At 40.0% G+C, this 14,697-nt stretch overlaps 1 non-coding gene across 1 annotated transcript; it reads right to left on the reverse strand.

The window, feature by feature from the left end:
• Positions 1 to 688: 688 nt before the first annotated feature.
• LOC129487055 (small nucleolar RNA SNORA73 family) lies at positions 689 to 897 on the reverse strand. The gene has a single exon (XR_008659183.1). It is a non-coding gene; the product is annotated as a small nucleolar RNA SNORA73 family (small nucleolar RNA).
• Positions 898 to 14,697: the final 13,800 nt, after the last annotated feature.

Here is a 14,697-nt window from a genome sequence, read left to right on the forward strand (position 1 = left end):
TAATTGTGAGTTTAGTGTACGTTGTGTAGCCATCCTCCTATGTCCCCTGACCCCCCCTTGCTAAACTGCCAAACTCTCCTTTCTCTAGGGTGCTCAGAGGTAAAGTGTGCTCCATAGGTAAAGCATATGTATGCTCAACTGCCATTGTAATAAAGATTAACAAGCAACTGGTACTTGCTAAGCTAAGCCCTTCATGTATGATGCCTAACCTCACCCTCGCAGGATCCCTGAGACATAGACATTACGGGATTCCTTTTATAGATGATGAAGCTGAATGTTAGAGAGGATGAAGCACTAGCCAAGCATACAGCTAGTCAGTGAGTTCCCAGTCGTACTGTGAAACTTCGGAATCTCTGTTCTTAACCTCCAGCCTGTAATCACCCTTCTCTTCCTGTTCATCCTTCTCGTGACTTAGCATCCCTCCTCTGTAAAATACCTCTGTGTCAAGTACCTGACACAGATGAGAGACCAGCGCTCGGGGTAACAGAATCTAAACACCACCTTTGACTCCAGAGTCTTTGGGGGGAGATGAAATTGTTCATTGCTCCCCAGCGAAAGGCAACTGAATTTGTTAACTCTATTAAATACAATTTCTAAGTGAGATTGTCTATTCACTTGTTATCTATCACATTCCAAATATGTTGGGGGTTTTTCGTTGTTGTTTTATTTTTTATTTTTTTCACACTAAACATGTTTCCTGCACAATTTATCTCACCAGTCATCATCCACAGGACTCAGGGAAGCTATAGGAATATGCAGGCACAGGCAGGAGACCCAGCTTCATCTCCAACATTGTGGAAAGCGGCTGTACTGTACGTCATGGACCAAACGTCTATGCTCCCCAACACCACTTCCACAGAGCCTGGGGAGAGTGACCTCCCAGGCTATCCGTGTTGGAATTTTATTTATTCTTGAAAGCTCTTGCAAGGCTTGTGTTCTAAACTTCACACTTATTACTCAGCGTGTCTCCCTTTTATTACTAGAGATTTCCCAAAGTGGATAAATGCAGTCAGCAGTCCAAATTCCTGGAGACTTGTCGGCTCTGACTGGAAGGAAGTGACATAAAATGGTGAGACCAGGCTTCGTAATCAGACAGTCCTGGGTTTGCCTCTTGACTCTGCCACTTGCATTTTATGCTGTGTGAACTTAAGTTACTTACTTAACCTTTCTGAGTTGGTTTCCTCAGTCTCCATGTTACCAATCCCATTTTCTGTCTCTTGGATGTTTGCACTGAATATTTTATGGGCATTGATTGCCAAATTTGGTGCCTGCCTCCCTAGCCTCCATCAGGCTGCTGGAGTGCAGTAGCGTGATCTCAGCTCACTGCAACCTCAGCCTCCTGGGTTCAAGCGATTCTCCTGCCTCAGCCTCCCATATGGCTGGGATTACAGGTGCACGCCATCATGCCTGGCTAATTTTTGTATTTTTAGTAGGGACAGCGTTTCACCATGTTGGCCAAGCTGGTCTCAAACTCTTGACCTCAAGTGATCTGACTGCCTTGGCCTCCCAAAGTGCTGGGATTATAGGCATGTGCCACCATGCCTCACCCTAAGGTATATTTTGAATCTGTGTCCTCTCTTCTTCAGAACTACTACCATAGGTCATACCATCGTCATTCTTTTCCTGGACACCAAAATGTTCTCAAAATTAGTCTGCCCCATTGCTTTCTTCTCCCCTTCAATCTCTTCTCCATCCATCAGCCAGAGTGATCTTTTTAAAAAGAAAAGGGATTGTGTCATTCCCTCGTCAAAATCATGCAATGGCTCCTAACTCAATAATTTCAAACTCTTCTTCACACCCGTTAGGATTGCTATTACAGAAAAACAAAAATCAGAAAAAATCATAAGTGCTGGCAAGGGTGTGATGCAACTGGAACCCCTGTACATTACTGGTGAGAGTGTAAAATATGCAGCTGCTATGGAAAGCAGCGTGGCAACTCCAAAAAAATAAAATGTAGAATTACTGTATGATCCAGAAATTCCATTTCTGAGTATAGACCCAAAAGAATTGAAAGCAGCAACTCAAACAGGTATTTGTACACCAGTGTTTGTAACAGCATTGCTCATAATAACCAAAAGATGGGAATGATCCAAAAGTCCATCAATAGGTGAATGGATACACAAAACATGGCATATGCATATAATGGGATATCATTCAACCTTAAAAAGGAATGAAATTCTGATGCATTCTACAGCATGGATGAATGCTGAGGACACAGTGCTGAGCGAAATCAGCCAGTCAAAAAAGACAGATATTTTACAATCCTACCTACATGGGGTACCTTGAGTACTCAAATTCATAGAGACAGAAAGTGGAATTGTGGTTGCCACGGGCTGCGAGGAGAGGGAAATGGGAGTTGGTGTTTAATGGGTACAGAGAGTCAGCTTGGGAAGATGCAAGAGTTCTAGAGATGGAGGGTGGTGATGCTTGCACACAATGTGAACGTACTTAATGCCACTGAACAGTACACTTGAAAATAGTTCAGATGGCAAATTTTGTCTTATGTGTATTTACCACAGTAAAAATAATATCCAAAACTTTTACCATGATCTAAGAGGCCATAGGTGATCCAGTCCTTGCCTATCTCTCAACCTGCCCTCTCATTCATTCCCACCCTGGCTGCACTCTCCGGGCTCTGGCCGTTTGTCCCTTCTGTTCACCGTCAGACTCCCTCCTACCTTGGAATATCGGCCATTCCCTCCGCTCCACCCCAGTGAGCTGCTTCTCCTCCACTGGCCTCAATAAACAGCTCCACAGAGAAGCCTTCCCTCACAGTTCAATCTTAAGCCCACTATTTTTCCTGTCATATTTTTCTTCCTCCTAACATGTCACAGCAGAGTTCATATTCACACTTAGTAGCTTAATGAAAGCTGCCTCATTCTTTAAGTAAAAGCCCTGATCTCTTGTCACCCATGAGGCTTCCACCCACGACTGAGGTAACGTTCCCTTGGAAATAATAACTCACGATGGTTGTGTACCTTTAATGAGAATTTTTGAGTACTCTTTACTTGTTTACTTCACCCATCCTAAAAAGGAGACTTCAAACTGTTTACCCACACTCTTAATTTAGTAGTTTCCATGGTGGGGGAAGGGGAAACTCTTCAACTTTCAGATTAAAAAACAAATACATTTCAAAAGGCTTCCTTCATCCCTGCCTTCCATCGTGGGAGTGGTTCTGCAAGGGGGAATTCCTCTGAAATAAAATTGGGAATGGCTCCAAGAGAGTTCATGTTTCTAATATTAAGTCTTCTGACTTCTGAGGACACGGCCCACCCACTCTTTAATCATATCTGAGCAAATTCCCCTTGCCTGGGTAAAAGATCATAATATCTTAAGAAGGTTCATGAGCTCATGAAAGGCAACTGCATTCAGAAAGCCGAGACACTCCCAGAAACCTCGTTTAAGCTACTTTTCCCTTTCATTAACCTCTTGAATTTTCCAGATCAGGACCATACCAAATTTTAAATTATTTTCAACATAGCTTTTATTTACTACACTGCAAAGCAGAGAACAGCACATGCGCTATTTCTCCGAAACTCTTCTTGTTGCATTGTGTTCATGAATATTAAAGAACTCAGGCAGATAAGCTTTAAATATTTTGTGAGCCCCATCTTCTCTTAAATGAATTTGGCACTCCATATGTTAATTTTCAATGTGATGTTTACCTATTGTCCACTTTGAAGTTGTATGAGAGAGAGAAAGTAGTACAGCAGCAGCAGATCTCAGATGATGAGAAACAAAAAAAGCTTTCTTTACTTTTCTTTTCTTTTCTTTTTTTGAGACAGAGTCTCGCTCTGTCACCCAGGCTGGAGTGTGTGGCTCGATTTTGGCTCACCTCAGTCTCCTGAGTTCAAGCAATTCTCCTGCCTCTGCCTCCCCCAGTAGTTGGGATTACGGGCATGCACGACCACACCTGGCTAATTTTTGTGTTTTTTTTACTAGAGACAAGATTTTGCCATGTTGGCCAGGCTGGTCTAGAACTCCTGACCTCAAATGATTCACCCACCTCGACCTCCCAAAGTGCTGGGATTATAGGTGTGAGCAACCATGCCCAGCCCAAAAAAGCTTTCTTAATCACTGAAATGCTTAAAATTTGCAAAGAATGCCAAAGATGTCGGTACTAAACGTGTGTCTGTTCACATGACATCTTTCACAGCCCTCTACCTACCCTGCTTCTTCAAGGCAGGCATGTAATAAAATGAAGGAAATGGCATAAAGTATAATTCACTGTATGTGGAAAACCATTCCCCACAACTGCTGTAAACACTGCAGCTTGTACAGATGCCATGTGTATTATTTATTTTCTGGGCTCTAAAAACGAAAGACTAAAACTTCAGGTGAAAATGAGGGATAGAGAGGGAAGATGATCTCATGTGAACTCCATTCCAACTGGTGTAAAGAAGGTGTAAGTCTGGAAATAAAGAAAGCATTTTATAGATGACAGTTGTTTGTAAATGTAGAAAGCAAGAGATTTCCATTTACGGACCCTGAGCGCATTCCAGTACAGTGTCAAGTTTTGTGTGGCGATAAGGCCAGTGCAGGAAGCCACGCGAGACCAGGAAGGAAGTGCTATCAGCCTTGGAGCGGGCAGGGTCGTGCAGGGAGCTGGGCAGGCTCAGGGCCTCAGCTGTGTAACCACTGCCCTATTTTTAAAAGATAAACAGCACGAATAGCACAGAATCCACATGGGGGCTGCTTCAGATTCATCCAAACCACACAAGGGGCTCTCTCTTCACTTTGGCCAGGCTTTGCAAGTCTCCCCAAAATGAATAGGGGGCGGAGATTGCTTGTGATGGTTTGATTATGACTTTTGACCCAGTATCCACAGCTGGCTTTCAGGGCCTCTCCTTCTCCTAGCAGATTTCCAAGTGTCTTGTTTCTCTCAGCCACCCTCCACCCACTCTCACCACCACTTGCTGGAAAGAAATCCTAATATGAGTTAATGGTAAGAAGAGAAAGTTCTCGCCTTATTAAGAAACCAACAGACATCTCTAAAATGTAGTCAGCCAACAGAACTCACTATGCTAAAGAACTGGACAATGTTTTTTAGTCAGTGTTCAGGTCCAGATCAACAAGCAGTTATTGGGTGCTCACTGTGCTGGATTAGTTGGCTGCCCTGGTCCTCACGGAGCACACAGTGTCGAGTGTTAAGATGTTTACTCTTTTTTTAAGACACTAACACTGGGCATGAACTGTGGTCAGGGCAGTGACAATGGTAGAGAGTAGGCACCACAGGAAAACCAACAAGGGGGTCCTAACCCAAGCTCAGGGCGGGAGTGGGGACCAAGAAAACCTCAAGTGTGAGTGGGCACTGCCTGAAAGAGGTGAGAAGAAAAGCGAAGGAGGGGAAGTACGTTCCCAGCCACACCAGCAGCATCTTCCCAGGCACAGAGGCCAGAGACAGCATGCAGCCACTACCGGATCACACAGTCCACGCGGCAAGAATGGGTCACCAGGCACTTTCCCGTTGCTTTGAGGAGTGAGCAGCTCCATGGGACTGGGAAAATGAGGAGGAATGAGGCTATAGGTTCAGAGGTCCAGGCGGATCCCTGAAAGCCTGTGGTCTGACCTCTTGAGGCCATTCTGCCTACTGGAGTGAGCGGGTACATCCATCAGGAGGCAGCCACAGAGATTGCAGGAAGGAAATCAAACCACAGGAAAATTCAGCAACAGCGCAGTTTTAGGCAAAAAAGATTGATAAATCTGACCACATAATTTTAATTTTGTTCATCAAAAGATATAATTGAGTGAAAAACTGATGAATCAATAAGAAAATAAGGGAAGACAATGCAAAAATGGACAAAAAAACTTCAATAGGAACTTCACAAAAGAGGAAATTCAAACAGCCAAGGAACTACATGAAAAGGTACCCATGTCATTAGCCATGTAAATTAAAACCAACAAAAGGACACAGTTATTTTTTGTTTGTTTATTTGTTTGAGACAGGATCCCGCTCTGTCACCCAGGCTGGGATGCAGTGGCACAACTCCTGGGTTCAAGCAATCCACCATACCTGGCTATTTTTTTATTTTAATAGAAACGAAAATCTCACTATTTTTTCCAGGCGGGTCTCAAACCCCTGGCCTCAAGCAATCTTCATGCCTTGGCCTGCCAAGGTGCTAGGATTACAAGTGTGAGCCACCACACCCAGCCCTTATTTTTCTTTCTTTCTTTCTTTATTTTTTAAGACAGGGTCTCTGTCGCCCAAGCTGGAGTGCAGTGGTGCGATCTCAGCTCACTACAACTTCCGCCTCCCAGGCTCAAGCGATCCTCCTGCCTCGGCCTTCTGAATAGCTGGGCCCAGAGGCACTCGCAACCATGCCTAGCTAATTTTTTGTATTTTTGGAAGAGACAGGGTTTCACTATGCTGGCCAGGCTGGTCTCAAACTCCTGAGCCCAAGTTATCCACCCACCTTGGCCTCCCAAAGTACTGGGATTACAGGCATGAGCCACCACACCCAGCCCCAGCCCTTTTTTTTTAAGACCTTTTATTTTTTTTTTTTTAACAGTTTTAGGTTTGCAGCAAAATTCCAAGGGAATTACAGAGATTTCCTATATACTCTGCTCCCACAGATGCATAGCCTCCCCCATTATCAACATCCCCCACAGAGTGGTTCATCTGTTACAATTTATGAACACTGACACATCATAATCACTCAAAGTCCATAGTTACATTAGGGTTCACTCTTGGTGTTAGACCTTCTATGGATTTGAACAAGTGTATAATGACGGTATTTTCTTTGCTCTAAAAATCTTTTGTGCTCCACCTGTTCCTCCATCACTCCACCAGCCCCTTGTGACCACTGATCTTTCTATTATCCCTATAGTTTTGGTTTTTCCACAGTGTCATATAGTTGGAATCATACAGTATGTAGCCTTTTCAGATTGGCTTATTTTACTTAGTAATATGCATTTAGGGTTCCTTCATGTCTTTTCATAGCTTGATAGTTCATTTCTTGTTAGCACTGAATAATATTCCATTCTCAACATGTTTATTTATTTATTTATTCATTTATTTATTCTTGCTTCCAAGACATCTTGCTTCCAAGTTTTGGTGATCATGAACAAAGCTGCTGTAAGAAACCATGTGCAGGTTTTTGTGTGGACATAAGTTTTCGACTCCTTTGGGTAAACACCGAAGAGCACAGCTGCTGGTTTATACGGTAAAGATATGTTTAGTTTGGTAAGAAACCACTCAACTGTCTTCCAAAGTGGCTTTACCATTTTGCTTTCCCACCACCAATGAATGGGAGTTTCTGCTGCTCCACATTCTCACCAGCATTTGTGGTTGTCAGTGTTCCAGATTTTGGCCATTTAATAGGTATGTAGTAATATCTCATTATTGTTTTAATTTGCATTTTTCCGATGATGTATAATGTGGAGCATCATGTGCATATTTGCCAGCTATATATCTTCTTTACAGAGGTATTGCTAAGGTCTTGACCCCTTTATTGGGTTGTTCTTTTCTTGTTGAGTTCCTTGAGTATTTTGAGTAACAGTTCTTTATATGATGTGTATTTTGTAAATATTTTCAAGTCTGTAGCTTGTCTTTTCATTCGCTTCACACTGTCTTTGGCATAGTAAAGGTTTTTAATTTTAATGAAGTCCAGCTTATCAATTAGTTCTTTCAGGATCCTGCTTTTGGTGTTATATCTAAAAAGTCATCCCCGTACCACAATCACCTAGATTTCTTCCATCTTCTAGGAGTTTAACAGTTTTGCTCTTTACATTTAGGTCTATGATCTATTTGGAGTTAATTTTTGTGAAGAGTATAAGATCTGTGTCTAGATGTGTGTGTGTGTGTGCACACGCACATGCTCATGCGTGTGCATGTCCATACAGTTCCAATACTTTTTGTTGAAAAGACTAACTTTGCTCCATTGTAAAAGATTAGTTGACTATATTTATGTGTGTCTATTTCTGGGTTCCCTATTCTCTTCCATTGATCTATTTGTCTATTATTTTGCCAATACAACACTGTCTTGATTACTATAGCTTTATATTAAGTCTTGAAGTCAGATAGTGTCAGTACTCCAACTTTATTCTTATCCTTCAATATTGTGTTGGCCATACTTGGTCTTTTGTCTCTCCATGTAAACTCTAGAATGTGTTAGAAGATATTCAAAAAACTAACTTACTGGAATTGTGATTGGGATTGCATTGAATCTGTAGATTAAGTTGGGAAGAACTGGCATCTTTACAATATTGAGCCTTCTTATCCATGAACATGAAATAGCTCCCTATTTATTTAGTTATTTGATTTCGTTCATTAGAATTTTGTAATTTTCTTCATGTAGCTCCTGTACATATTTTTTTAGATCTAAGCCAAAGTATTTTCCATTTTTTGGTGCTAATGTAAATGGTATTGTGTTTTTAGTTTAAATTCCACTTGTTCATTGCTGGTGTATAGAAAAACTGTTAACTTTTCTGTATTAACCTTGTATCCTGCAATCTTGCTATAATTGCTTATTAGTTCAGGAGTATTTTTGTTGAAATTTTTGAATTTTTTTATACAGACCGTCATGTCATCTGTGAACAAAGTTAGTTTTATTTGTTCCTTCCCAATCTGTATAATCTTTATTTCCTTTTCTTTTTTTATTGCATAAGCTAGGACTTCCAGTTTGATACCAAAAAAGGAATGATGAGAGGGGAGGGATAACCTTCCCCTGTTTTTGATCTTAGCAAGAATGCTTCAACTTTTTCACCATTAATTATGATGTAAGCCATAGGTGTTTTTTTGTAGGTGTTCTTTATCAAGTGTAGAAAGGTCCCCCTTTACTCCTAGTTTGCTGAGAGTTTTTGTCATTAATGGGTATTAGATTTTATCAAATGCCTTTTTCTGCATGTATTAATATGATTATATGATTTTTCAGACTGTTTATGTGATAGATTACATTAATTGATTTTATAATGTTGAACCAGCCTTGCATACCCAGGATAAATCCCATTTGCTTGTGGTGTATAATTTTTTCATACAATGTTAGATTTTATTTTCTAATATTTTGTTGAGGATTTTTGCGTCTATATTCATGAGAGGTATTGGTTTGTGGTTTTCTTTTCTCGTAGTCTTTGTCTAGTTTTGGTATTAAGGTAATGCTGGCCTCATAAAATGAGTTAGTATCTCTTCTTATATCCTCTGAAAGAGATTGTGGAGAAATGGTATCATTTTCTTTTAAAATGTTTGGCAGAATTCACCATGAACACATCTGATCCTGGTGCCTTGTGTTTTGAAAGGTTAATTATTGATTCAATTTCTTTAATATATATAGGCCTATTCAAGTTGTTTATTTCTTATGTGAATTTTGGCAAATTATGTCTTTCAAGGAATTGGTCCATTTCATCTAGGTTACCAAATGTGGGGATAGAGTTGTTCATAGTATTCCTTGATTATCTTTTTAATGTTTATATGATCTATGTTGATGTCCCCCTCTTTTGTTTCTTATATTGATCTTTTGTGTTCTCTCTCTCTCTCTCTTCCTGTCTATCTCCCTCTTTCTCTCTCTCTCTCCTTCTTTTTAGCTAGCCTGGCTAGGTTCTTATCAATTGTATTGAACTTTTTAAAGAACCAGATTTTTTCTCTATTATCTATTGATTTCCTGTTTTCAATTCCATTGATTTTTTGTCTAATTCTTATTTATTTTCTTCTGCTTACTTTACATTTAATTAGCTCTTCTTTTTCTGGTGTTCTAAAATGAAAACTTAGATTGTTGATTTTAGATCTTCTTTCTTTTCTAATATTTGCATTCAATGCTATACATTTTCCTCTAAGTGTTACTTTTGCTGCATCCCCAAAATTTTGATAACTTGTGTTTTCATTTCCACTTAGTTCAAAATATTTTAAAATTTCTCTTGAGATATCTTCTTTGACTTATGTGTTATTTGAAAGTGTGTTATTTAATCTGCATGTTTTTTGGGATTTTCCAGTTATCTCTCTGTTATTGATTTCTAGCTTAATTCCATTACAGTCTAAGGGCAGATATTGTATAATTTCTGTTCTTTTAAATTTGTTAAGGTGTGTTTTATAGCCCAGAATGTGGTCTACCTTGGTAAATATTCCATGTAAGCTTGAGAAGAATGTATATCCTGATACTGCTGAATAAAGTAGCTTATAGATGTTCATCATATCCAGTTGATTAATGTGTTGTTGAGTTCAACTATATCCTTACTGATTTTCTGCCTCTGGATCTGTCCATTTATAATAGAGGAGTGTTGAAGTCTCCAACTATGTTAGTGGATTCACCTGTTTCTCCTTGCAGTTCTATTCATTCTTGCCTCCCACAGTTTGATGCTCTGTAGTTAGATGTATACAGGTTAAGGATTGTTATGTCTTTGTGGAGAACTGACCCCTTTACTATTATATAGTGTCCTTCTTTATCCCTAATACCTTTTCCTACTTTGAAATCTGCTCTGTCTGAAATTAATATAGCTACTCCCACTTTCTTTTAATTAAGTTAGCATGGTATATTACTCTCTGTGCCTTTATTTTTAATCTATATGTGTCTATATTTAAAGTGACTTTTTTGTAGACAACATACAGTTGGGTCTTGTGTTTTCATTCACTCTAAGAATTTGTCTTTTAAATAGTGGATTAAGATCATTAATATTCATAGCAGTCATTGATATAGTTGAATTAATATCTACCACATTTGTTGCTATTTTCTATTTGCTGCCCTGGTTCTTTGTTCCTATTTTTGTCTTTCACTCTTTTTCTGCCTTTGGTGGTTGTAATAGAGCATTTCAATGATTTCATTTTCTCACTTTTCTTTACATGCTAATTATACTTGTTTTTTTTTTTTTACTTTTTTAATGGCTACTCTAGAGTTTGCAACATACATTTATACCTAATCCAAGTCTATTTTCAAGTAACACTGTACCACTTCAAGTAGTGTGAGTATCTTGGAATGATAAAATAATCTTAATTTCTCCTTCCTATCCTTTGTGTCATTGCTGTCATTCATTTCACTTATATATGAAAATACATAGGCACACATAATTGAATATATTGTTGCTATTATTATTATTTTGAATAAACTGTTATTTGTTACATCAATTAAGAATAAGAAAAATAAAATATTTTACTTTTACTTATTCATTCTTTGATACTCTTCCTTTCTCTATGCAAATTTGAGTTTCTGACCTATATCATTTCCCTTCTCTCTAAAGAATATTTTTTAACATTTCTTGGAAGGCAGGTCTTCTGGCAACAAATTCCCTCAAATTTTGTTTGTATGAGAAAGTCTTTATTTCTCTGTCACTTTTGAAGGATACTTTCTCAGGATATAGAATTCTAGGTTGGTGGTTTTTTCCTCTCAACACTTTATTTATTTGTTATTTTTGAGACGGGGTCTCTCTTTGTTACCCAGACTCATGTCACCCATAGCTCACTGCAGCCTTGAACTCCTAGGCTCAAGCAATCCTCCCACCTCAGCCTCCTGAACAGTTGGGACTACAGGTGCACACCACCACACCTGGCTAATTTTTTAAATGTTTAGTATAGACAAGGTCTCCCTATGTTGCCCAGTCTGGTCTCAAACTTCTAGGCTCAAGTGATGCTTCCACCTCAGCCTCCCAAAGTGCTGGGATTACAAGCATGAGCCACTGTACCTGACCTCAACTCTAAATATTTCACTACATTTTTCTCTTGCTTGCATGACCTCTGAAAATAAGTCAGATGTAGTTCTTATTTTGGTCCTCTACAGGTAAAGTATTTTTTCCTTCTGGATTCTTTAAGGATGTTTTTCCACATCTTTGATTTTCTGTAGTTTGAAAATGATATGCTGAGGTATAGTTTTGTTGGCATTTATCCTGCTTGGTATTTTCTGAGCTTCCTGGATCTGTAGTTTGGTGTCTGATATTAACTTCAGGAAAATTCTCAGTCATTATCATTTCAAATATTTCTTTCCTTTCTTTCTTTCTTCTCCTTCTGGTATTCCCGTTATGTGTATGTTATACCTTTTGTAGTTGTCTGATAGTCCTGGGATATTGTTTTGGCTTTTTGATCTTTGTTTTCTTTGCTTTTCACATTTTGGAGTTTCTATTGACATATCTTCAAGCTCAGAGAGCCTTTCCTCAGCCATGTCCAATCTACTAATAAAGCCCATCAAAGACATCCTTCATTTCTGTTACAGCATTTTTTATCTCTGGCATTTCTTTTTGGTTCTTTCTTAGGATTTCTATTTCTCTGCTTCCACTGTCCATCTGTTCTTGTATGCTGTCTTCTTCACCCATGAGAGTCTTTAGCATATTAATTACAGTTGTTTTAAACTCCTGGTCTAATAATTCCAGCATCCCTTCCATGTTTGAGTCTGGTTCTGATACCTCCTCTATTTCTTCAAATTGTGTTGGGCTTTCTTGCCCTCTGGTATGTCTTATAATTGTTTCTTGGTAGCTGGACATGATGTACCACTTAAAAAAAAAATAGCTGTAAATGACCTTTAGTGCTGTGGTGGCAAGGGGTGCAGGGAGAAAGCATTCTGAATTCCTGTGATGAGGTCTCAGTCTTTTAGTGAGCCTGTGACTCTGGATGGTGACCTTCACAAGTACTCCTCAGTTCTTCCTCCCCTTAGGTGGGACAGGATGATTATAGTGGGCTACAGGTGGGTGTTTACCCCTGTTCTCCATGTGGAAAGCTGAAGCTGACTGGAATTAGGTATTTCCCTCCCCCAGGTCTTTTTAAATTAAATTTAATTTTTTTTTATGGAATGTCTCTCTGTCACTCAGGCTGGAGTGCAGTGGCAAGATCACGGCCCACTGCAACCTCCATCAAACGATTCTCCCGCCTCAGCCTCCCAAGTAGCTGGGATTACAAGAGTGCTTCTCCACGCCTGGCTAATTTTTATATTTTTAGTAGAGAAGAGGTTTCACCATGTTGGCCAGGCTGGTCTCAAACTCCTGACCTCAAGTGATCCCCCTGCCTCGGCCTCCCAAAGTGCTGGGATTACAGGCATGGGCCAACCTCTCCAGTCAGTCCTTCCCCAGATCTTTAGGCTCTGATAACACCCCAGCAAGACAGGCTTTGGCTAACTTGTTTCTCCTAAGGACAGACCTTATTAACAGAATACACTGGTGTATTTCAAGGGGATTCATTTTCCCCTCCCCTGTCAGAAGAACAAGGGGATTTTCCTCCAATATTTAGTGTGGGAACCTGGATAAGCTCCAGAGGTAAATCTCCTAATATTGTGGAAGCACCCCTATCAGTGGATCCCTCTGGAGTTTTAACTCCCAGCCTTGCCCACTCTGAGGCTCCATCAATTTGTCATTTACAGTTCAGGTTTTCCTTCCCTGGCATTAATTTCTGCAGAGGTTTCTGCTTATGGGTCTCTGCTCCAGTAAGTCATGGCTCCCTGGATTCACTTGTTTGTCTCTCCAGTCTTGCAGACAGCAGTTTACTCTGTGTCCTTCCCTCCTTGTAGACCCAAAAAGAGTTGCTGATGTTTCTGTCTGTTCAGGTTTTTACTTGTTGTTAGGACGGAGAGATGATTTCCAAGCTCCTTACATCTTACAGAAGTGAAAACAAGAAGTCTAAGTTCATAAATCTTTAAATCTGACCTTGACCTCCTTGAAGAGGTAGAAAGTCCACCACAATTACCTTTGCTTGAAAGAGCACTCCACTCCACTCTTACCCTCTCCCCCCTTACTATGCATTATTGTTTCATTTCATTTACATTTGTAATATTATGGGTTTTTTTAATTTGTCACCATCCACTTTAATATAAACTCAATGCTGGCAGGGATTTTTTCTGTTCTGTTTATTGCTTCTTCCCCCAAGACCTAAATAACATAGTTGGTGATCAACTAATGTTGATTTATTTGACAGGGATGTAAGTTGGTATAATCTCTTTGGAAAAAAGATTTGGATTAACCTATAAAGTAGGAGATATGCATACAGGGTGACCCCTCTATGACACTCTTGCACATGCAGCTTGGAGAAGCTCCTGTACACTGTGTACGGAGCCATGTACAAGAGTGTTCATCACGGTTTTGTTTATAATAGTGAAAAGCTGGAAATAAGCCAACTACCATCAGCACTAGAGCAGATGGACAAATTGTGGTGTGTATGTACAATAGAATAGCATATAGTAACGAAAATGAACAGCCATGGCTATTCCCAACATTGATGAATCCTATTAACATAGAGTGAGGGCCAGGCACCGTGGCTCACATCTGTAATTCCAACCCTTTGGGATGCTGAGGTGGGAGGATCAGGAGAATCGCTAAGGCCAGGAGTTTAAGACCAGTCTCGGCAGCATAGCGAGACCCTGTCTGCAAAAAATTAAAAAATTAGCTGGGCATGCATCTGTACTCCTAGCTACTCAGGAGAATCACTTGAGCCCAGGAGTTAGAGGCTGCAGCGAGCTATGATCACATCACTGCACTCCAACCTGGGTGAAACCCCATCTCTATGAAAAAATACAAAAATTAGCTGGGCGTCTTGGCAGATGCCTGTAATCCCAGCTACTCAGGAGGCTAAGGCAGGAGAATCACTTGAAACAACAAGGCAGAGGTTGCAGTGGGCTGGGATCGCACCACTGCACTCCGGCTTGGGCTAAAGAGCGAAACTTCATCAAAAAAAAAAAAAAAGGTGAGCAAAAAAATCAAAGACATAAAGGACTACGTGAAAAATAATTTTATTATTTAGGCCGGGCACGGTGGCTCACAACTGTAATCCCAGAACTTTGGGAGGCTGAGGTGGGTGGA

This window comes from Symphalangus syndactylus, chromosome 7 (genome assembly GCF_028878055.3).
Source record: "Symphalangus syndactylus isolate Jambi chromosome 7, NHGRI_mSymSyn1-v2.1_pri, whole genome shotgun sequence".
Taxonomy (NCBI): Eukaryota; Metazoa; Chordata; class Mammalia; order Primates; family Hylobatidae; genus Symphalangus; species Symphalangus syndactylus.